Genomic DNA, 22,822 nt, shown 5'->3' with positions numbered 1-22,822 from the left:
GCGATGCGGATTCAAAACGGCATATGGAAGTTTTGCCGTATAAAGGGGAGGAGTTATTTGGAGTCGGTCTATCAGATTTGGTGGCCACGGCTACAGCCGGGAAATCCACCTTTCTACCTCAAGTCACTCCCCAACAGAAAAAGGCACCGACTTTTCAACCGCAGCCCTTTCGTTCCTTTAAAAATAAGAGAGCAAAGGGCTATTCATATCTGCCACGAGGCAGAGGTCGAGGGAAGAAACAGCAACAGGCAGCTCCTTCCCAGGAACAGAAGCCCTCCCCGGCTTCTACAAAAGCCTCAGCATGACGCTGGGGCTTCTCAAGCGGACTCGGGGACGGTGGGAGGTCGTCTCAAAAATTACAGCGCGCAGTGGGCTCACTCGCAGGTAGATCCCTGGATCCTGCAGATAATATCTCAGGGGTACAGGTTGGAATTAGAGACAGATCCACCTCGCCGTTTCCTGAAGTCTGCTTTACCAACGTCCCCTTCCGAAAGGGAGACGGTTTTGGAAGCCATTCACAAGCTGTACTCTCAGCAGGTGATAGTCAAGGTACCTCTTCTACAACAAGGGAAGGGGTATTATTCCACTCTATTTGTGGTACCGAAGCCGGATGGCTCGGTAAGGCCTATTCTAAATCTGAAGTCCTTGAACCTGTACATAAAGAAGTTCAAGTTCAAGATGGAGTCACTCAGAGCAGTGATAGCGAACCTGGAAGAAGGGGACTTTATGGTATCCTTGGACATCAAGGATGCGTATCTCCACGTTCCAATTTACCCCTCACACCAGGGGTACCTCAGGTTCGTTGTACAAAACTGTCACTATCAGTTTCAGACGCTGCCGTTTGGTTTGTCCACGGCACCTCGGGTCTTTACAAAGGTAATGGCTGAGATGATGATTCTTCTTCGAAGAAAAGGCGTATTAATTATCCCATACTTGGACGATCTCCTAATAAGGGCAAGGTCCAGAGAACAGCTAGAGATGGGATTAGCAATATCTCAAGAGGTGCTAAAGCAGCACGGATGGATACTGAATATTCCAAAATCCCAATTAATGCCGACAACTCGTCTGCTGTTCCTAGGGATGATTCTGGACACGGTTCAGAAAAAGGTTTTTCTTCCCGAGGAAAAAGCCAAGGAGTTATCCGACCTGGTCAGGAATCTCCTAAAACCAGGAAAGGTGTCTGTACATCCATGCACGCATCTTCAGATGCACCTGCGGATAACCCTGTCTCCAAGGACAAGGGTATCTCTTCTGTGGTGGTTGTAGAGGGCTCATCTATTGGAGGGCCGCAGATTCGGCATACAGGATTGGATCCTGGTGACCACGGACGCCAGCCTGAGAGGCTGGGGAGCAGTCACACAAGGAAGAAACTTCCAGGGAGTGTGGTCGAGCCTGGAAAAGTCTCTTCACATAAACATTCTGGAACTAAGAGCAATCTACAATGCTCTAAGCCAGGCGGAACCTCTGCTTCAAGGAAGACCGGTGTTGATCCAGTCGGACAACATCACGGCAGTCGCCCATGTAAACAGACAGGGCGGCACAAGAAGCAGGAGTGCAATGGCAGAAGCTGCCAGGATCCTTCGCTGGGCGGAGAATCACGTGATAGCACTGTCAGCAGTGTTCATCCCGGGAGTGGACAACTGGGAAGCAGACTTCCTCAGCAGACACGATCTTCACCCGGGAGAGTGGGGACTTCATCCAGAAGTTTTCCACATGCTAATAAACCGTTGGGAAAGACCAATGGTGGACATGATGGCGTCTCGCCTCAACAAAAAACTGGACAGGTATTGCGCCAGGTCAAGAGATCCGCAGGCAATAGCTGTGGACGCGCTGGTAACACCTTGGGTGTACCAGTCGGTGTATGTGTTTCCTCCTCTGCCTCTCATACCAAAGGTATTGAGAATCATACGGCAAAGCGGAGTAAGAACGATACTAGTGGCTCCGGATTGGCCAAGAAGGTCTTGGTACCCGGAACTTCAAGAGATGGTCACGGACGATCCGTGGCCTCTACCTCTAAGACAGGACCTGCTTCAGCAGGGACCGTGTCTATTCCAAGACTTACCGCGGCTGCGTTTGACGGCATGGCGGTTGAACGCCAGATCCTAAAAGGAAAAGGCATTCCAGAAGAAGTCATTCCTACCTTGATTAAGGCAAGAAAGGAAGTCACCGCGAAGCATTATCACCGCATTTGGCGGAAATATGTTGCGTGGTGCGAGGATCGGAGTGCTCCGACGGAGGAATTTCAACTGGGTCGTTTCCTACATTTCCTGCAATCAGGATTGTCTATGGGTCTCAAATTGGGATCTATTAAGGTTCAAATTTCGGCCCTGTCAATATTCTTCCAAAAAGAATTGGCCTCAGTTCCTGAGGTCCAGACTTTTGTCAAAGGAGTACTGCATATACAGCCTCCTGTGGTGCCTCCGGTGGCACCGTGGGATCTAAATGTAGTTTTAGATTTCCTCAAATCCCATTGGTTTGAACCACTAAAAAATGTGGATTTGAAATATCTCACATGGAAAGTGACTATGTTACTGGCCCTGGCGTCCGCCAGGAGAGTATCTGAACTGGCGGCTTTATCTTATAAAAGCCCTTATTTAATTTTCCATTCGGATAGGGCAGAGCTGCGGACGCGTCCGCATTTTCTCCCTAAGGTGGTATCAGCGTTTCACCTGAACCAGCCTATTGTAGTGCCTGCGGCTACAAGCGACTTGGAGGACTCCAAGTTGTTGGACGTTGTCAGAGCTTTAAAAATATACATTTCAAGGACGGCTGGAGTCAGAAAATCTGACTCGCTGTTTATACTGTATGCACCCAACAAGTTGGGTGCGCCTGCTTCTAAGCAGTCGATTGCTCGTTGGATTTGTAACACAATTCAACTTGCACATTCTGTGGCAGGCCTGCCACAGCCTAAATCTGTTAAGGCCCATTCCACAAGGAAGGTGGGCTCATCTTGGGCGGCTGCCCGAGGGGTCTCGGCATTACAACTCTGCCGAGCAGCTACGTGGTCAGGGGAGAACACGTTTGTAAAATTCTACAAATTTGATACCCTGGCAAAGGAGGACCTGGAGTTCTCTCATTCGGTGCTGCAGAGTCATCCGCACTCTCCCGCCCGTTTGGGAGCTTTGGTATAATCCCCATGGTCCTTTCAGGAACCCCAGCATCCACTAGGACGATAGAGAAAATAAGAATTTACTTACCGATAATTCTATTTCTCGGAGTCCGTAGTGGATGCTGGGCGCCCATCCCAAGTGCGGATTATCTGCAATACTTGTACATAGTTATTGTTAACTAATTCGGGTTATTGTTTAGGGAGCCATCTTTCAGAGGCTCCTCTGTTATCATACTGTTAACTGGGTTTAGATCACAAGTTGTACGGTGTGATTGGTGTGGCTGGTATGAGTCTTACCCGGGATTCAAAATCCTCCCTTATTGTGTACGCTCGTCCGGGCACAGTACCTAACTGGAGTCTGGAGGAGGGTCATAGGGGGAGGAGCCAGTGCACACCACCTGATCTGGAAAAGCTTTACTTTTTGTGCCCTGTCTCCTGCGGAGCCGCTATTCCCCATGGTCCTTTCAGGAACCCCAGCATCCACTACGGACTCCGAGAAATAGAATTATCGGTAAGTAAATAATTATTTTTTATAGACAACTTAGCAATACTGGATCCTCAGTCATAAATTGGTCGACTGCCCTTAGGTCCTGGGGCCTTACTGTTATTACACATTTCCTAACTTGGTTCATAGGTTATTCAGGAAGCAATGAGCTATGGGCCTGATTCAGGTTCAGACGCAAAAGTGCTGAAATCGCTATTTGGCGATTTTAGCACTTCTGTGCATGCCAGTGCGCACGTGTACAAGATCCTAAACTGCGATCGCAGGTGATGACCGTCTAACCCCCCCCCCCCCCCCCCCCCCCCTCCCTTACCTGGCAGCAGCAGCTGCAGCTCTTCTCCTCAGCCCAGTACATGCTGCAGTGTAGCCAGGGAGGCACAAAATACTATTTTTTACATATTGTTTTCTCTATCGTCCTAGTGGATGCTGGGGTTCCTGAAAGGACCATGGGGAATAGCGGCTCCGCAGGAGACAGGGCACAAAAAGTAAAGCTTTAGGATCAGGTGGTGTGCACTGGCTCCTCCCCCTATGACCCTCCTCCAAGCCTCAGTTAGATTTTTGTGCCCGGCCGAGAAGGGTGCAATCTAGGTGGCTCTCCTAAAGAGCTGCTTAGAAAAGTTTAGCTTAGGTTTTTTATTTTACAGTGAGTCCTGCTGGCAACAGGATCACTGCAACGAGGGACTTAGGGGAGAAGAAGTGAACTCACCTGCGTGCAGGATGGATTGGCTTCTTTGGCTACTGGACATTAGCTCCAGAGGGACGATCACAGGTACAGCCTGGATGGTCACCGGAGCCTCGCCGCCGGCCCCCTTGCAGATGCTGAAAAGAGAAGAAGGTCCAGAATCGGCGGCAGAAGACTCCTCAGTCTTCTTAAGGTAGCGCACAGCACTGCAGCTGTGCGCCATTGCTCTCAGCACACTTCACACGGCAGTCACTGAGGGTGCAGGGCGCTGGGAGGGGGGCGCCCTGGGAGGCAATGTAAACCTATTTTTTGGCAAAAAATACCTCACATATAGCCTCCGGGGGCTATATGGAGATATTTAACCCCTGCCAGAATCCGTTGAAGAGCGGGAGACGAGCCCGCCGAAAAAGGGGCGGGGCCTATCTCCTCAGCACACAGCGCCATTTTCCCTCACAGAAAGGCTGGAGGGAAGGCTCCCAGGCTCTCCCCTGCACTGCACTACAGAAACAGGGTTAAAAACAGAGAGGGGGGGCACTAATTTGGCGTTAGAAATATATAAAAAGATGCTATAAGGGAAAACACTTATATAAGGTTGTCCCTATATAATTATAGCGTTTTTTGGTGTGTGCTGGCAAACTCTCCCTCTGTCTCTCCAAAGGGCTAGTGGGTCCTGTCCTCTATCAGAGCATTCCTTGTGTGTGTGCTGTGTGTCGGTACGTGTGTGTCGACATGTATGAGGACGATGTTGGTGAGGAGGCGGAGCAATTGCCTGTAATGGTGATGTCACTCTCTAGGGAGTCGACACCGGAATGGATGGCTTATTTAGGGAATTACGTGATAATGTCAACACGCTGCAAGGTCGGTTGACGACATGAGACGGCCGACAAACAATTAGTACCGGTCCAGACGTCTCAAAAACACCGTCAGGTGTTTTAAAACGCCCGTTTACCTTAGTCGGTCGACACAGACACAGACACGGACACTGAATCCAGTGTCGACGGTGAATAAACAAACGTATTCCTTATTAGGGCCACACGTTAAGGGCAATGAAGGAGGTGTTACATATTTCTGATACTACAAGTACCACAAAAGAGGGTATTATGTGGGATGTGAAAAAACTACCTGTAGTTTTTCCTGAATCAGATAAATTAAATGAATGCGTGGGTTCCACCCGATAGAAAATTATTGGCGGTATACCCTTTCCCGCCAGAAGTTAGGGCGCGTTGGGAAACACCCCTTAGGGTGGATAAGGCGCTCACACGCTTATCAAAACAAGTGGCGGTACCGTCTATAGATAGGGCCGTCCTCAAGGAGCCAGCTGACAGGAGGCTGGAAAATATCATATAAAAGTATATACACACATACTGGTGTTATACTGCGACCAGCGATCGCCTCAGCCTGGATGTGCAGAGCAGGGGTGGCTTGGTCGGATTCCCTGACTAAAAATATTGATACCCTTGACAGGGACAGTATTTTATTGACTATAGAGCATTTAAAGGATGCATTTCTATATATGCGAGATGCACAGAGGGATATTTGCACTCTGGCATCAAGAGTAAGTGCGATGTCCATATCTGCCAGAAGATGTTTATGGACACGACAGTGGTCAGGTGATGCAGATTCCAAACGGCACAAAGGTGTATTGCCGCATAAAGGAAGAGGAGTTATTTGGGGTCGGTCCATCGGACCTGGTGGCCACGGCAACTGCTGGAAAATCCACCGTTTTTACCCTAAGTCACATCTCTGCAGAAAAAGACACCGTCTTTTCAGCCTCAGTCCTTTCGTCCCTATAAGAGTCATATTTGCCCAGGGATAGAGGAAAGGGAAGAAGACTGCAGCAGGCAGCCCATTCCCAGGAACAGAAGCCTTCCACCGCTTCTGCCAAGCTCTCAGCATGACGCTGGGACCGTACAGGACCCCTGGATCCTACAAGTAGTATCCCAGAGGTACAGATTGGAATGTCGAAACGTTTCCCCCTCGCAGGCTCCTGAAGTCTGCTTTATATCCCTCCGACAAGGAGGCAGTATGGGAAAAAATTCACAAGCTGTATTCCCAGCAGGTGATAATCAAATTACCCCTCCTACAACAAGGAAAGGGGTATTATTCCACACTATATTGTGGTACTGAAGCCAGAAGGCTAGGTGAGACCTATTCTAAATCTAAAAAAATTTGAACACTTACAAAGGTTCAAATCAAGATGGAGTCACTCAGAGCAGTGATAACGAACCAGGAAGAAGGGGACTATATAGTGTCCCGGGACATCAGGGATGCTTACCTCCATGTCCCAAATTTGCCCTTCTCACTAAGGGTACCTCAGGTTCGTGGTATAGAACTGTCACTGTCAGTTTCAGACGCTGCCGTTTGGATTGTCCACGGCACCCCGGGTCTTTACCAAGGTAATGGCCGAAATGATGATTCTTCTTCGAAGAAAAGGCGTCTTAATTACCCCTTACTTGGACGATCTCCTGATAAGGGCAAAGTCCAGGGAACAATTGGAGGTCGGAGTAGCACTATCTCGGATACTGCTACAACAGCACGGATGGATTCTAAATATTCCAAAATCGCAGCTGATCCTGACGACACGTCTGCTGTGCCTAGGGATGATTCTGGACACAGTCCAGAAAAAGGTGTTTCTCCCGGAAGAGAAAGCCAGGGAGTTATCCGAGCTAGTCAAGAACCTCCTAAAACCAGGAAAAGTGTCAGTGCATCATTGCACAAGGGTCCTGGTAAAAATGGTGGCTTCCTACGAAGCAATTCCATTCGGCAGATTTCACGCAAGAACTTTTCAGTGGGATCTGCTGGACAAATGGTCCGGATCGCATCTTCAGATGCATCAGCGGATAACCCTATATCCAAGGACAAGGGTGTCTCTCCTGTGGTGGTTACAGAGTGCTCATCTTCTAGAGGGCCGCAGATTCGGCATTCAGGATTGGATGCTGGTGACCACGGAGGCCAGCCCGAGAGGCTGGGGAGCAGTCACACAAGGAAAAAATTTCCAGGGAGTGTGATCAAGTCTGGAGACTTTTCTCCACATAAATATACTGGAGCTAAGGGTAAATTTATAATGCTCTAAGCTTAGCAAGACCTCTGCTTCAAGGTCAGCCGGTATTGATCCAGTGGGAAAAACATCACGGCAGTCGCCCACGTAAACAGACAGGGCGGCACAAGAAGCAGGAGGGCAATGGCAAAAACTGCAAGGACTTTTCGCTGGGCGGAAAATCATGTGATAGCACTGTCAGCAGTGTTTCATTCCGGGAGTGGAAACTGGGAAGCAGACTTCCTCAGCAGGCACGACCTCCACCCGGGAGAGTGGAAACTTCATCGGGAAGTTTTTCCACATGATTGTGAACCGTTGGGAAATACCAAAGGTGGACATGATGGCGTCCCGTCTGAACAAAAAACGGGACAGGTATTGCGCCAGGTCAAGAGACCCTCAGGCAATAGCTGTGGACGTTCTGGTAACACCGTGGGTGTACCAGTCGGTGTATGTGTTCCCTCCTCTGCTTCTCATACCTAAGGTACTGAGAATTATAAGACGTAGAGGAGAAAGAACTATACTCATGGCTCCGGATTGGCCAAGAAGGACTTGGTACCCGGAACTTCAAGAGATGCTCACAGAGGACTTATGGCCTCTGCCGCTAAGAAGGGACTTGCTTCAGCAAGTACCATGTCTGTTCCAAGACTTACCGCAGCTGCGTTTGACGGCATGGCGGTGGAACGCCGGATCCTAAGGGAAAAAGGCATTCCGGAAGAGGTCATTCCTACCCTGGTCAAAGCCAGGAAGGAGGTGACCGCACAACATTATCACCACATGTGGCGAAAATATGTTGCGTGGTGTGAGGCCAGGAAGGCCCCACGAAGAAATTTCAACTCGGTCGATTCCTGCATTTCCTGCAAACAGGAGTGTCTATGGGCCTCAAATTGGGGCCCATTAAGGTTCAAATTTCGGCCCTGTCGATTTTCTTCCAGAAAGAATTGGCTTCAGTTCCTGAAGTCCAGAAGTTTGTCAAGGGAGTATTGCATATACAACCCCCTTTTGTGCCTCCAGTGGCACTGTGGGATCTCAACGTAGTTCTGGGATTCCTCAAATCACATTGGTTTAAAACCAGTCAAATCTGTGGATTTGAAGCATCTCACATGAAAAGTGACCATGCTCTTGGCCCTGGCCTGGGCCAGGCGAGTGTCAAATTGGTGGGTTTTTTCTCAAAAAAGCCCATATCTGTTTGTCCATTCGGACAGGGCAGAGCTGCGGACTCGTCCCCAGTTCTCTCCCTAAGGTGGTGTCAGTGTTTCACCTGAACCAGCTTATTGTGGTGCCTTGCGCCTACTAGGGACTTGGAGGACTCCAAGTTGCTGGATGTTGTCAGGGCCCTGAAAGTATAGGTTCCAGGACGGCTGGAGTCAGGAAAACTGACTTGCTGTTATCCTGTATGCACCCAACAAACTGGGTGCTCTTGCTTCTAAGCAGACTATTGCTAGTTGGATGTGTAATACAATTCAGCTTGCACATTCTGTGGCAGGCCTGCCACAGCCAAAATATGTAAATGCCCATTCCACAAGGAAGGTGGGCTCATCTCGGGCGGCTGCCCGAGGGGTCTCGGCTTTACAACTTTGCCGAGCGGCTATTTAGTCAGGGGCAAACACGTTTGTAAAATCCTACAAATTTGATACCCTGGCTAAGGAGGACCTGGAGTTCTCTCATTCGGTGCTGCAGAGTCATCCGCACTCTCCCGCCCGTTTGGGAGCTTTGGTATAATCCCCATGGTCCTTTCAGGAACCCCAGCATCCACTAGGACGATAGAGAAAATAAGAATTTACTTACCGATAATTCTATTTCTCGGAGTCCGTAGTGGATGCTGGGCGCCCATCCCAAGTGCGGATTATCTGCATTACTTGTACATAGTTACAAAAATCGGGTTATTATTGTTGTGAGCCATCTTTTCAGAGGCTCCGCTGTTATCATACTGTTAACTGGGTTCAGATCACAGGTTGTAAAGTGTGATTGGTGTGGCTGGTATGAGTCTTACCCGGGATTCAAAATCCTTCCTTATTGTGTACGCTCGTCCGGGCACAGTATCCTAACTGAGGCTTGGAGGAGGGTCATAGGGGGAGGAGCCAGTGCACACCACCTGATCCTAAAGCTTTACTTTTTGTGCCCTGTCTCCTGCGGAGCCGCTATTCCCCATGGTCCTTTCAGGAACCCCAGCATCCACTACGGACTCCGAGAAATAGAATTATCGGTAAGTAAATTCTTATTTTTCCAAAGGTGCATTGCCACGCCTCCAGTGATTATGCCACACCCCTTGAAAAGTACCTGGGCCCAGCCATGACTCTCTGCTACCCTGCAGATTTTTTTCTCTCCTAAAAGTACATTTGAAGCAATGATTGAAACAAGACTTGTAAGAGGATAAGAGAAATGGAATGTTCTGTCGAAAAACTCACTATTTAAAAAGGGTTGGAAAAAAAGGCTAAATAATGTGTTACTTGGTGTTCCTACAATCACTGTTAGGAACACAGCTAAACAATCGAAGAGGGTATTGATAAGGTTGCTGTGGGGTAACATGAAAATAGTAAGTCCCAAGAATTCCAGATAGGTAAATATATATTCCTTTAGAATGTAAGCTCTCACGAGCAGGGCCCTCTTCCCTCATGTGCTTATTCTTTTTCTTACTGTAATAATCTTCAACTGCACCAAATCCAGCAGTCTTCTGCCACCTGATACTTATTCCAGTGTCATCTGCTGATGTAGCTATGTTTATTTACCCTGTACTGTCCTATATTGTCATCAACTGTAAGTTGCTGTTTTCCTGTTTGATTATTTGTTTACGTACTCTGTAATTGGGCGCTGCGGAACCCTTTTGGCGCCATATAAATAAAGGATAATAATAATATAGAAATGGCTAATGTAATCAGTTGTTAGCATCTCTTGGACCTTTTGTTTAATAATTATAATTGTGAGTAAATATATGGACTACCCAACTGTAAAGAAAATCCTAACATATACTCTTCCTTCAAAATAATAAAGAGCAGCATGCTGCTAGTGCGATCGAGAACAAACTGTAATAATCTCATTGACTACACTCGTCCAAGTGATGTCTGCTAAAGTGATTGACTGGGTCACGTGCATAGGGCACCCCAGCAGTGAGATAGTTATAAACAAAGGTGAGCATTTATAGGCTAGAAGTGTGTCACAAGCTGGTCTGCAGACCACCACAATTGCAATACAGATTCGATTTTCACCTTCCTACTGATTACAGGCTCTGGATAGTGAATATGGTAAGGTGTGGGTTACAAGCAGGCAGGCATTTTCCCATAAGCCGTCTCACTTGAACACCCTTCTTCCTCACAGGAGCGTGTGCGCCAGCTGTTATATGGAAGAAGTAGGTATTTTGTACCCTTATGAGAAAGCTGTTTCTTCAACTGTAAGTTGGACTGACAACAGGTGGAATCAGGCGTTTGCTGCGGCCCAGATTTTATTTATCGTGTGACCCAGTAAATTGGTAATGTGAGCTTGCTGTAATTTTCCCCTTGATATTTCTATTCTCATTTGAAATGTGCTCCGACCCTTCAAAGCAGAAACCCTTCAGCCACTGACATTACTCTGTATTAGTCTCTGTTGTGCCATTGCATTGCATCTGATCAGATCCCTGAAAGGAAAAGACATCTAATAAGATAAATGCTCCCAAATAAGCAGATGAACCTTCAGCATGCTCTCCCCATGCACAGGTTCTTTCTGCTCTTGTGATATCCTTTTTAACACCTCTGCCCACATCAAGTCAGATCCGACATGTGTGAAATTATCTGTCATCTTTGAAAGTCCCATCGGAGCCTGATGTTTGTGCAGAAAGAGCTTTTTCTTGTATGTTGCACACATAGATAAAACCAAAGAATCCCTTGTTTTCTATTGTAGTTGAATAAGCATTTCATCTGGCAGGGGATTTGGAGCATGTTAGAAGGCTAAATTGTTCGTTCTTTTCTAGTGGAACAGTTGACTTTGTTAGTCAGTGGCACGTATACACTCTACAAGGCATTGTACTGCACAGGAAGCCATTAATATAACTTATATTTTGCATTAAAATTACTAGAATACTAACACTTTAAATTTTGTATGGTGAATCAGCCAGTGAATGAACACTACCAGTGCATAGGCAAACGCAGGGGATGCTTCCAGTTGCCCAGAAAACCCACTATGCATGGCCAGCGGCTCAAATTAGGACCACAATAGCAATAGTATATAATACAATTGCTAGAGCAGTCGTCACAACATGCAGTTTAAGGAACAGAGCAGAGCTGCTGCACATGCCCATGGGTAGCAGCTTCTGCTTCCAAGTTTACTGTGCGTGTGAATCTGAGTGCTCACTAAGTGCACTGAACCAGAAAATAGCTGCCGGGAAGAAGAGACAGGCGCCTTACCATGAGGTGGAAGAATGTGTGCTTAGAAAGTTCAGTTCTGTTTCCTACTGGTTCTATTATGTTTGTGTATTTCTCAAGGGATGTTTAACCTTTTCCTGACCACTCCTGTTTTTTTGTATCTTAGTTAAATTTGCTTTATGCGGGATCCATTTGGGATCCCGCCGCTAGTTTGCCAGGACACCACACTGGTAAGCCGTGGCGGGGGGAGGGGAGGTTAGGCTTATGTTGCTTTGGGGGAGGTGTTATTATTAGGCAGCCTTTAGGCACACCAGGGGAGAGTTAGGGTTGGGCTGCAGGGGAGGCAGGGTTAGGCACCACCAGGGAGGGTTAGGGAGATGGGGGTGTTAGGGTCCGGCTGCAGGGAGGGAGGGTTAGGAATTAGGGATAGTATACTCAACAATTAGGCGTCTGTATCCTGAGTGTCGGGATGCCGCTGTTGGTATTCTGACCGCCAACATCCCAAGTGCCGGGATCCTGATACCGCTTTATACAGCTTATATTATAGACCATCGATAGGGTTAATTATTAATACTGTAATGTGTGTGTGTGTGTATTTATATGTGTGTGTGTGTGTGTATATGTGTGTGTATGTATGTATGTATGTATATCAGAATCTGTGTAGATCTTTCTACTACTGATTGTGAATTGCATTTGGAACCCCCCCCCCTCTAGAGATCCTGCGCTTATCTCTGACCTGTGTCCACCATTACCGAGGACAACATTGCTGCTGTGCAGGCCATAGCTGAGGAAGATGTTAGCGTGACCATGGCTCAGTTAGAGAAGGAGATAAACATCTCATCGGGATCCATCCACTTGATACTCCACTAAAAGCTTGGCCTGAACAAGATTTCTGCACTTTGCATGCCCCATCAGCTGACTCAAGAGAAGGAGGAGGCGCAGGTACTGTAACATGCTGGCCAGATTTGAGGGTGGTCTCTCAAACTCTGGGAGATGATCATTGGTGATGAATCCTGGATCTACAGTTTCAACCTTGAGAACAAACAACAGTTGGCCCAGTGGACCTCAGCTGGGGGTGTGTCACCACAGAAGTTATGACATTAGCGCAGCATGGCCAAGCAGATGGCTGTTTTTGTGGTCAAGTCTGGTCTTGTAGCTACCGTACCACTCTTGCATCGGCGCACCGTCACTGGGGACTGGTATGCCAACTAATTCCTGGATTTCTATCTCATTAATGCATCCAGGAGCTTGGTCATCTGCCGTACAGTCCAGACCTGACACCTCACGACTTCTTCATGTTCCCACCATTCAAGCGCAAGATGCTTGGTATTCGTTTTGAGTCACCTTCATCCAGCATGTAGAAGACATATCTGCTTTGGACTGGTACAGCTGCGTCATCAAGTGGTTTGAGCGCATGCAACTTTGCAGAGACTCCTTTGGTGAATACTTAGAAAAAATTGAATGTTAACTTTGTAAATAGAATACTTTTTGTGTATCCGGAACCTTTTTTCACACCCCTTCTATACTAATTAGAAAAAACATAACTAAAAAACATAATATTGAATGTAGCCAGTAATTGAACACCGTTTTTCATTGACTTGTTAATATTTGTTCGTTTACTGGGCTGTATTTTCCCAGATGTTTTACAATGTAATAGGCCTATTCCTTTTTTACAAACAGATTGATTTTGGGGACTAATCTATAAGCGGTTTAGCTACAAGGAAGAAGCAGTGTCTGCTGCTTTGGAAGCTATTATCAGTGGCACTCTAAAGCTTGATACACACTATACGATGTAAGTAACGATGTGGCGGTCGTTCCAATGTCACTAAATCGCACAACGCATGTTATAGAGTGTACACACTGTACAATCTTCCAAGCGACAGCAGGATATACTATGTTGGAGGATTGTATCTAGTTAATCATTGCTCCTGTGAACTATGTGCATATATACTACACAATATGCACCACATTATACATTGCATTGTTGCATTGTCATCCCATCTGACATGCAGCATATTAGATATGTTGAACAACTGGTGAAATTGACGTATTGGGTATACACATTGTAAGATGGGCTTCTATATCTGCCTTGGGACTAAACACCCCCCCCCCCCATTTGCCAAATGACCAAAATGGAAATCTTATTTAGATTTCAAAGCACAGAAAAATATATATAAAAAAGAATACTACCAAAGCAAGCAAAGAAGTGTATAAAGAAGAAACTAGAATAAAAAGAGAAGGCAAAACTGTGTCAAAGGCAAGCTCAGAAATCCAATTGAAGACCTCTAAGAAATGTAAACTATTGAACCTCAAACATCAGCTGATGCATTTTCACTGCCCATTTCAAGTGGTGACACTTTGGGGGGAAGCAGTTAGCAGTGGGTGTCTGACAGAGAAATTCAATTGATGCTCTGTTCTGGCGAAAATGCCGCGGGTGCCTACTTCTCTACTTGCATCTTCCTAAGGTGGTGAGCAGAAATGACCGAAAAGTCCATGGTTTGTGCGCTCAAATGCCAGTTTGGGCATTCTAACCAGGACTTCATATGTGTTTAACCGTTGTACGCAGCTAAACCTGGTGCTTTTGAGCGCGACACATGGGATAATTAATGGGCACCCAGAACAATTGAATTGCTTAGCCAGGCTCCAATTACTTATTGCCATGCTCAAAACAACTTAATTCCCTTCCTGAGAATTTCATCGAGAACTCTAATGAAGATGATATAAATGGAGGCCAACACATGGTCAAAACGGGATACAATCCATTTGCCGGCTATCAATTTGTGATGTCCTGCAATAGGTTCTTGTCTAGTTTCTCTTCCTGGCCTGGTGGTCTGTATATCACCCCAATACGAAGAATCGACTTCTCCCCTGTTTCAATAGTCACCCAGAGGGCCTCCGTTTTTTTCTTCAATACTTTGTATTAAGGTAGTATTTATGCTGTTTTTGTTTTTTACATACATTGTTACCCCTCCGATTCTTACCCTTCTGTCCTTCCTAAATAAAGTATATCCCGCTATAGCTATGTCCCAGTCATGATTTTCATTGCACCATGACTCTGTAATAGCCACAATATCTAGATCATCCCTTGTCATTATTGCAATTAGTTCTGGGATTTTATTTCCTAAGCTTCTAGCATTTGACACATTGAGTTTTGTTTGTGCTTTCCCTGTTCCTAGTTATGTTCATCTCTCAGCCTATGTTTATTTGGTTTTGATCTGAATTATCTTCTGTTGTTGTGGATATGCTTCCTATTTCCTTTGCCTGCAGAAACAATACATCTGGGTTGGGGGAGCAGATTGCTTTATACCTATTTGGTTCACTGCCCCACTCTGCTAGTTTAAATAGTTATTCATGAAGCATCCAAACTGTTCAGTTAGTATTCTCGTTCCCCTTGAAGTTAACCAGAGATTTGGGCAGTTTTCTGCGTCCTGACCCCCATGTTACATGCATGGTTTGATAGATGTTATCATTATCAATATGCTGTGCTAACTCTCTCTTACAGTAGGTGCCAAAGAACTGTCTGTAAACAGGAGTGTTTACACATATGCACAACTCTGTATATCTGATGTTCACTTCATCTATGAAATCAAAATGAAATTTTGTTTTTCACGTGTAACAATTGTAAGGAAAGACGCCTAGCGTGCGACACCGATGTTGCTGACAAAAAACTCTGGATGATATGGACAGCGTGGTCTGGAACACATTGTAACATCCAACTTGCATGCATCATTGCTGCAGATAATAGAAACATTTAATACTGGGGCCACAAGTAACATCAGCAATTGAACATTGCAGTGTTTCCTTTCCTCTTATATCAGTACAGGAGCCGACAGCCCACTTGGGTCTCATTGCTGACTCCAGTGCACAAAGCTCTGTCCATCGCCTGGGTTTGTGAACCCCGCCACTGGATGCGATATTACTAGTAACTTGCAGTTGCCAAGTTGAGGTTCCATCTGTTTTAGGGAGACGGATGATTGTGTGTGGAGTAACTCTGCACGCCAACAAGGGACAGTCCAGGGTGGCGGCGGCACGGTTGTGGTGTGGGATGCTATCAGCTGATATGCAGTAGGACCCCTATTTCAGCAGCAGATATTACTGACCAGCTGAAGCTAAGTAACCATCTTTGCGGATCATTTGCACATGTCGACGTCATGCATTCACTCAGACGGTAGCTCTTTCCGAGCGATAATACACCACCACACAAGCCTGTAGCTTCCAGATTATGGCTGGCGGAGTAGTCCTCTGAGTGTGGTATCATGACTTGGTCACCTAGTTTCATATGAACCCAATAGAACACATGTAGAATGCAGTTCAGTGTGCCATCAATTGCAAGGTTCCACCACCCATGAGTTTTAGGGATTTGTTGACCTTTATTCAGGAGCCATGGTGTACACAGTACTATATATGTGAACTAGCCGTGGTTGCGTAATTGGCCTAATTCGTGTTTGTACGCACTTGCCTATACAGCTGCAGTTTTCTAGGCTGCAGGATTGCTAATGTTAGCAAGTGAAGCTGCCTCCCTAAAATGAAAGGAGACGCCCACTGGAGCCGTCGCAAAGTTATTTGCAACTGCGTACTGTGTACACATTCACAGCCTATATGCAAGAACAAGCAACTACACAGACTGGCCACGGCAGTAGTGATGCCGGTGCTATGTTTCTCTACGTACAGGATCACAGCTGAAGGTAGCAACATGCCCCGAAAACGCCCATGACATGCCTGCACTTTTGCCACCACTCCCAGTTACCTCCCCCAAGTGGTCCCTTCCTAGTGTTCATTCTAGCACCCGGCACCTGTCACAACCAGTGCAGTTCCTCTTTCCTCTCTCTGGTGTTGCTCTCTGCTCTGCTGCTTCTAGCACATACTGATCTGTAAATTGGCACTAAGACATAGACTAGAGGGTACTAGAAGCACCAGAGCAGAGAGCGACACCTCAGGCAGTATAGAGAAACTGCACGGGTTGTTGACAGGTGCAGGGTGCTAGAATGAACACTGCCTTCCTGTCAATCATTTTGCATTAAAGTTCTCAGTGAGAGCGAGTTCACAAATGCACCTTGGCACGTACACAGTGTGATCTTGTGCAGTCTGCCGATAATCCCTCTATTGCGTGAACATGGGCACTGCGTACAAACATGAGTTAGGCCCTATGTTCATTGTACTTCTGTAGTTTTCTGTACAATTTATCACTTATTATACTAACATAATCACTTATATATCAGTAATTTTTCCTGCAGCCCTGTGCCATACTACAGTGGTAAAAACATGAACCAGATTCACCTTATACATGCCTCTAAGCTACTAATCAGTAGCGGATCTTGCCACGGGCAAGCAGGACTTTTGCCCGGGGCGCCCCCTTTCCGGAGGGCGCCGTACCATGGCAAGATCCGCTACTGCTATGCCCCCCGCTGCCCGCTGTGTCCCCCGCTGGTTCCCTGCTGTGAAGGGAACTAGACGCTACGTGTCTAGTTTCCCTTCGTGGAGAGGACCTTTGCTGTGCGGTGCGCGATGACGTCATCGCGCACCGCACAGCATTGTGGGACTGACAGACACTAGGGGTCATAATTGACCTCTAGTGTCTGTCTATGCCAGATCCGAGGACAGGAGCGGCGCCGGCGGAGGTCTGCAGCGGTCGGGACCGGGCATAGTAAGTATACATTTTTTTTTTCTTTTTCAGCGGTGCTACTCTACTGTACAGGGGGAGTAACTGACCACGCCCCCTGTATGAAGCCACGCCCATATTTCCCGCCCGGGGCACCAAAAGGGCAAGAACCGGTCCTGCTACTAATGCAAAGGGTTCTGTGTAACGGCAGCTTCAGCTACTACTCTAATACTTTCACTTGCATTTTCTGTAAAGATAAAAAAAAGAAAAACTCCAGCACAGAAGGGGAACCTTCTGATAGACATACTTGCAGCTACTAGCTGAGCAGGCAGTGTTTATCCTTCCTACAGTCAGCTGCATTACCGACCTCTGCTTTAGGTGTAAAGAAGCCTTAATTTCTTTGCCAAAAGACTTCATGCGTTGAGCACTGGGGATTTGAGAAAAATGTTAAATTTAGTGCATGTATCCAAATGTTTATTTAACATAGATTTTTATTGATGTTTAAGTATTTTGCTTGCCATTTATTTAGTGTAATACTGCAATCCATCCTTGGCAGACCGTGCCAGGTGGTGAATGTGAGCTCATGAGTATTAAACGAAGTGCAATTAGCATTTCAATTGGTGCTACATGAAGATAACAGCAGGTGACTGTGTTATGTATTAGCCGTCGACGTTAATATAGAGCAGTTTGCCAGGTTTTGTGCTTAAAACTGCAAAACAAATATAGGATTTAATTCCTGGAAATATCTGCTGTGTAGCCTGGACTTTCTGCATTTTTGGACCATACAGGCTGGTGCACCGAGTTTCATTTTTAAATTTGAGGCAAGGTGTCCCTGTCTTCATCATGAAAACAGTATAACATCATTTACAATGGTATTAGAAACTGATACCATGTTTTGGAAGTCAATTTTTCATTCAAATATCTGTATCCTTGCCAGGGCTCTCGTGTGTTGTGTCATGATGACAAGATAGGGCTGTGGGTAATTAATATTTATGTTGTATTGCTCGCCAAGTAATTAAAGCCACATCTCTTCTTTTCAGACATCTCTTGTGTCCTCAGTGTGAGTTTATACAGTGAGCGTGCACATTCAGCTTCCTGGATCCTCAGTATCTAGATAAGGTAGCACTGAGTATTAATGTCCGTGTGCTGCTCCCTCCCCTCTCCTGCTCTGTGTAAGTGGGCCAGACTGTCCACCTCTGTTCTCTGGAAGCATCATCTTCCAATTGATATTTGGGAACATTATGCATGCTAAGCAGATAGCAAAGGCTCTGGCACAGTACTAAAGTCTTCGCTTTCTATACACAGCGCTATCTTTTCCAAGTTACCACAGGAAAGTTGGCGTCGGCCACTTAGGGACATCCACATGCTGGCAGACAGATAAAGGTGTGAAGTAGTATCTGGGTGCAGGGTGTGTGATGTGGACACCGCTGGACCCAGGTGCACATCCTACCTATGACCATATCTCCCAACATCGGGAATTTGCAAACAGGGTCTCTCCACACAAGGCTAAAACGTGTCTGCACAAATAAGGGCGTGGCCCTTAGAAATGGGGGTAATAGAACCACGAGCCCGCTGCGTGGAGTGAGCAGTGAGCCTGCAAGGGGCCTTGTTGCGCTCGTTTCACCAACCCCTTCCCCCCCCCCCCCAACCTTTCCCCCCATGCTCGCCGGCATTCTGCTGCCAGGATCCCGGGGTTGGTAGGCTGACCGCTGGGATCTCGGCAGCCGGCAGCGCGTGCCCAACCCTATATTTATGATGCAGGGGCTGTGCAAAAATATGCTAATGCTGTAGGAGGAGTCTTTTTGTTAATAGACACCTGCTGCTAGCATCTCAGATCCGATTCTGCATCTGAAGACGCAGCAGCTGATCACCGTTGTGAACATTTGTCGCGGCATCTGTCATCTGGGTAACCCTTACTCAGATTGGCTGCCACATCTCCGCTGCCAAGGCCAGTAAATCTGCTTTGGAAGATGCAGGCAAAGCCTCTTTCTTTCTTGAAACGACCCCATCTCCTCCCCCGAGTGGCCACAACCTGTCAATCAGGCTGCGTCGTCCAGGGCACTGTGGCTGGGGTCGCGTTGACATAGTGACAATATGATCAGTGTTGGGCAGAAGTACGGTAATAACAATTTACCTATCATTTTACTACTTCTCTATATTAACGTGATGATACAGAGGTGGTGACCATAGACATCACTGATTTCCATGGCAGATACAAAGAAAGGTCTCGTTACTTTGTGCAACAATGGACAACTTCTACACGCTCCATCGCAATTGTTTTTGATGTGAATTTTCATATGCAAATCAAACTCCAGTGGCTCTAAGCCCTTAATTGCACTTTCTTTTAAATCCTTCATTATTCTGTTACTTTATATTATTTAACCTCTCTATAAATGAGGGTCTTGGATTGTTTTGACAAACCACAGCAGCTGTTTTACTGACAAAACCAAGATTAATATGTATTATTTTTCTATCTCTGTGTATTGCAAAATGATGTTTGTTCTTACTGGAAAGTAAAGCTGTGTACACACTAGACGATTGCGTGTATCGTGGCCGAGGGCATGACCAATGGGACGAGATGTCGGTCGCTGTACACCCTAAACAATATAGTGCATTCAAAAGCATGATGTCGGACACTCTGCAGCACAGCCGATGGGACGACACCGATGTCGGCAGGTGGGAGCGCACGGTAATCTGTACACACTGCCATATGTTCACGATATATTGGTCCGATCTGCCTAGTGTGTACCCAGCATTACAGTATGAAAGATAAATATTTCAGTGTTAGTTTTGACATGTTAACACTTCTTTTGTTAATGTTTAAATGGGTAAAAATCTCTTTGTTGGACATTTTTGGAGACGTATTTGATTATTCATGTAACTTTTTAGTTAACGGTTATAAAATGTCATTTTTTTGGACTGTAGTATAATAATGCACACATGTATATACATTTATAGATTGCTGCTTTGTTACATGTGGCTTATGCTGTCTCTTCCTCTGCACTCAGCATGGCCTAAGCACAGAATGCATTCTGCAGTAAGTTGTACTTTTCCTGCGCTCTAGGAATCACAGCAGACTTCAGCTGAAGCAAAGGCTACATTTTCACATCTCTCATTCACATCCAGCACCTGTTATTTTTCAGTCCTTGAGTTAGAAAGTTAATGCAGTAAAATATAATAGACTACTAATGCTCCATAATACTCTTTCAATTCTTAATGTAGTGCTAAGAAAAAAAAAAGGAGGACTTTTCAGTCTAAAAACTACCGGCTTCTACATAGAATGGAGAGGCGACAAATTGCAGACTATTGTGCATGACATATAGTACAAGCTACGTTGTGGTTGCGCTGCAGTGTCAAATGGACCGCTGCTCCTTACAAGGAAAGGAAAGGTTAATAGCCAAGGGTTTATTATGGCAAGCTCTGCTGTATGTGCTTATTGAAGCTTAGTGTTTATTATTGTTAGTCTCTCTTGATATGGTATATTTATGTTATATGTTTATGGAAATTTTGTGCATGTTACACTTAAGCAGAATCTCAAACTTAATTATCTCTGATTTTTAAAACACCAATATATTATGTGCTAATGTGTATTCAGGGTGTCGTAAAACAGATTCATTAAAAAACAAAAACAATAGTAACATGAAACAGAAGGTAAAAATGGGTGGTCTTCAGTATGCCAACTGACGGGATCCCGGCACACAGTATACCGGCGCCGGGATCCCGACAGCCGGCCCGGGAGCCCGACCGCCGGCATACCGTAGTGAACCCGGTAAAAATGCCCCTGCTGAAATAAACTTCTATGGGGGGTATGAGGCACGACTGATACATGAAGTAATGGAATACTGTAATGGCAGCTGTTGGTGGGCAGAGTGTTTGGCAGCTATAAGACAGAAGTATAGTCATCCAGCAATATTAAAATCGCCATTGTAAATATCTGAGGACAGTCAGCATCTGGCAACCATGACCAACCTTCCACCAACTTGATGTAGCTGTGTTTTCCTGGAGTGTGTATTCATGCTCACAGTTGGAGATATTGTGGCGGCAGCTGCTACCACCTAAGAAGTGGCGGGGATCACCATGGGGCATCAGAGATGGCAGTAGCTATGACTGTTGATCATACTGGGTGAAATAGCTAAACTGAGATTGGTATTCCAATAGAACATTGCAGCAACCTTGTCCTTGGCGTGAGGACACTCCTCGGCACCCACTTGTTGTTTTACAGTGCCTTCAAGATTATTTAGCTGTTTCGTATTTGTGAGAGGATGATAATGTGGGAGGAAGAGCACAGAGCTGATCTACTGTGCATCTCTTGCATGGTTTGCAAGCCAGCACCTAATTAGCACTGATTTCTCTATCGTCCTAAGTGGATGCTGGGGTTCCTGAAAGGACCATGGGGAATAGCGGCTCCGCAGGAGACAGGGCACAAAAAAGTAAAGCTTTTACCAGATCAGGTGGTGTGCACTGGCTCCTCCCCCTATGACCCTCCTCCAGACTCCAGTTAGATTTTGTGCCCGAACGAGAAGGGTGCAATCTAGGTGGCTCTCCTAAAGAGCTGCTTAGAGAAAGTTTAGCTTAGGTTTTTTACTTTACAGTGAGTCCTGCTGGCAACAGGATCACTGCAACGAGGGACTTAGGGGAGAAGTAGTGAACTCACCTGCGTGCAGAGTGGATTTGCTGCTTGGCTACTGGACACTAGCTCCAGAGGGACGATCACAGGTACAGCCTGGATGGTCACCGGAGCCGCGCCGCCGGCCCCCTTGCAGACGCTGAAGAGAGAAGAGGTCCAAAATCGGCGGCTGAAGACTCCTGAGTCTTCATAAAGGTAGCGCACAGCACTGCAGCTGTGCGCCATTTTCCTCTCAGCACACTTCACACAACAGTCACTGAGGGTGCAGAGCGCTGGGGGGGGCGCTCTGAGAGGCAAATAAAAACCTTATTAGAGGCAAAAAAATACCTCACATATAGCCCACAGAGGCTATATGGAGATATTTAACCCCTGCCTAACTTCAAAAATAGCGGGAGACGAGCCCGCCGAAAAAGGGGCGGGGCCTATCTCCTCAGCACACAGCGCCATTTTCTCTCACAGAAATGCTGGAGAGAAGGCTCCCAGGCTCTCCCCTGCACTGCACTACAGAAACAGGGTTAAAACAGAGAGGGGGGGCACTGATTTTGGCGATATTGTATATATATAAAAGATGCTATAAGGGAGAAACACTTATACAAGGTTGTCCCTATATAATTATAGCGTTTTTGGTGTGTGCTGGCAGACTCTCCCTCTGTCTCCCCAAAGGGCTAGTGGGTCCTGTCCTCTGTCAGAGCATTCCCGGTGTGTGTGCTGTGTGTCGGTACGTGTGTGTCGACATGTATGAGGACGATGTTGGTGAGGAGGCGGAGAAATTGCCTGTAATGGTGATGTCACTCTCTAGGGAGTCGACACCGGAATGGATGGCTTATTTAGAGAATTACGTGAGAATGTCAACACGCTGCAAGGTCGGTTGACGACATGAGACGGCCGACAATCTATTAGGACCGGTCCAGGCGTCTCAGAAACACCGTCAG

At 46.4% G+C, this 22,822-nt stretch overlaps 1 protein-coding gene across 4 annotated transcripts in view; it reads left to right on the top strand.

Annotated features, from left to right (window-relative positions):
- Positions 1-22,822, top strand: part of DENND1A (DENN domain containing 1A) — a 1,299,692-nt gene that overhangs the window by 136,088 nt on the left and 1,140,782 nt on the right. The gene's annotated exons all lie outside the window — the stretch shown is intronic.

Source organism: Pseudophryne corroboree, chromosome 8 (genome assembly GCF_028390025.1).
Source record: "Pseudophryne corroboree isolate aPseCor3 chromosome 8, aPseCor3.hap2, whole genome shotgun sequence".
In the NCBI taxonomy this organism is placed as follows: Eukaryota; Metazoa; Chordata; class Amphibia; order Anura; family Myobatrachidae; genus Pseudophryne; species Pseudophryne corroboree.
Note: the sequence above shows the minus strand (reverse complement) of the source record. Positions and strands in the feature narration are given on the sequence as shown.